The following is a 2,635-nucleotide window of genomic DNA, read 5'->3' on the forward strand; positions in this document are numbered from 1 at the left end:
ACATAAACAGGTCTTCAAGTCACAGCAGGTGCATGTCAGCTCCTAGGCATCTTAAATGCGCCACCATTCCTTGGATAAGGGATAAGGTACTGTCAAAAGGCCCCTCAGTGAATGGGTGGCAGCATTCAAGAAACTTCCAGCTAGGTTGCACAGTTTGCCCCACTCCTACCTGGCCCCAGGTGTGCTTGCCTGTATTGCCCTCCGTCCCTGAGCATTGCCATGGCTCCCTCTTGCCATCAATGTCCTGGAGTAATCTGAGCCCCTCACTTAAAGGTCCCCTCTGCATCCCCGTCCATCGCATCCCACATCCCTCGTAGCATCTCTAAAAACTAAAATCACCCGGTGCCCCACACCGGGTTGTCCGTGCACTGTTATTCCGCCCTCTGCCCTGGGCTGCAGGGAGCCTGCTCCCCCCCTTCAGAGGAAGGGTACCAAAGTCAGCGGAGACTCAGCATTTAGACCTCTAACGTCCCCAGCTGAGGAGCTCCGATCATGCTAGTCAAGCCCCTTCTGGAAGCACTTTCTGGGCCAGCAAAAGGCCAGAGCCCAGGGCACAGTTGCTTCTCGGCCACTGCCCAGTGAGAAAGCATGAGCTCAGGGAAGGAGAAGATCCAGCAATGGCCAATGGCCAGCTCCCCAAGCCCCCACTCTAGCCCACCCCAGCATGGGACGGAGGAACAGGCACAGAAGAGCCAACCACTGATTGGCAGGAAAGTCACTGCACCTGGGCTGGACTGCTGCCCTGGGGTCTGGGGCCAGTCCCTGGCGATAACTCCGCCCCAGGGGAGGCAGGACTCACCCGTGGGCCACCACCTCTCTCCTGTCATCTCAGGCTGGGAGTGCAGGGAGGCAGGTACATCCAGCTGCCCAGCTGGAGAGGGGACAGGAGGCAGAGCCACGCGCAGAGAAGCCCAGCATCACTGGGGGGACAGAGGTCCCTGTCAGTCACCCCTTCTCCCCTAGGCCCACGGGGCACCCCACCCTCCCCTAGTCACCCTGAGCCTCCTGTCCCCTCCCTGGGCTGGCCCCTCCAAGAGGAAACTGTCCTGCATCTCATACTCCCAAGCCCCTGACTGACGGAGCCCGCACGCAGACGGCCCCAGAGCTGAGCCGAGCTACCCAGGAGTCTCTGCCGGCTCCACGGACACCATGTCACGCCCAGGCACTGTGACCCACGTGGGGCAGAAATGACAGAAAATGGCAAGCTGGGAGGAGCGGCCCCTGGGGAAAAACCTCCACAGAGCATACAGGACAGGCAGGGCAGGAGGGACTGGCACTGGCGTCCAGTCTCTGCCATGGGCTCCGCTGGAGGAGCCGCAGCTGGCACCAGGAAGAGGAGCACCCACCGGGCCCCCATCCTGCTGGGGGCAAATGGCAAGGGGCCCGGACTCCCCACTGAGCAAATCCCGGAGGACACCTTGGCTGCTAGGAGGACACAGCGAGGTGCGAGGCCCAGGCAATCGGCTGGGCTCACACGCAGGGTGAGGAGGCCCGGCCACCCACCCAGAGCCAGCGGGATGGTCACCCAGACCCGCCAGTCCCCACGCCCGAGCCCTGCTCTCCAACAGGAGCCAGGAACAGAGGCGAGGTCCCGGGCAGGCACCCTGCCCAGGCCGGCCCCATCTTACCTACTAAGTCGGGGCAGGGGACGGCTGGTCGCCCCAGTTGCGAGCTATCTGCTGAGCCCAGGCAGGGTGGGGAGAGGGCAGAGCTGCCCACGTGCCCCCACAGCCCAGCCCCCCCCCTGCCCCAGCCACACTTCTGCACCCACCCAACCCTCCCTGCTGCCTATCCCCCCAGGAGGCTGGGAGGGACCCAGGTGGACAAAGGAGAGTGCCAGCCCCTCGGGGTGGGGCCCCTACCACCACGACCACTGCCCGCCGACGGTGAGGGGTCCCCAGCATTTCAACGAAGGCAACTTTAGTCTGGGGACTCCTTGGGATTCTGCAGGGCCCCTGGCATGAGCAGCCTCATCCCAGTGCAGGGCACGGGGCCACGTGATCCAGAGCGGCCCCCTGGGAACCCCGATGGAGCCAGTGGGCGGAGAAGGGGGTGGCCAGAGAGTCGGGGTCCGTGAGCGTGCGGGGGGCAGGGTGTCGGCCTTGGGGACCTCACGTGCACTTGGTGCTCTGCGGCTCAGGACAGTCTCATCTCACTCCAGGGCCCTGGGCCCATCCCAGCTGCGGACACATCCCCCGAGGGCTGGGCAGCCATGGACACCAGCCCCTTCCTCGGCTCCAAGACGTCTCCAGGGACGGCGTTCCCTGGCAGGAGGACACAGGCCTGCTCGGCGATCGGGCTGGCTTCGGCCACCTCCGTGACGTGACGTCATGTCACGGCAGGTCCCTGACGCCCCAGCGAGGCTGCGGCCAGGGGAGCCGGGCTGAGGAATCCGCTAGCGGTGGGTGGTGTAGAGGTCGCCCTTGGGCTAGGTACAGACGTCTGTGCTCAGCGGGAAGACACCCGGGTCCTTGGGCAGAGAGGGCGGTCACACTTGGGCACTGAAGGTGGGTGGGACAGGGTCTGCCTGCGGCTAGGACTGCCCGTCCTCACAGCAGGCCACTTGAGGGGCACCCCCAGGCAAGGGCTGTGCAGCTGGGTGAGGGAGGACCCAGTGCCCGTCCTGCCGTGCACA

This window comes from Pteropus vampyrus, unplaced genomic scaffold (assembly GCF_000151845.1).
Source record: "Pteropus vampyrus isolate Shadow unplaced genomic scaffold, Pvam_2.0 Scaffold275, whole genome shotgun sequence".
Classification (NCBI taxonomy): Eukaryota; Metazoa; Chordata; class Mammalia; order Chiroptera; family Pteropodidae; genus Pteropus; species Pteropus vampyrus.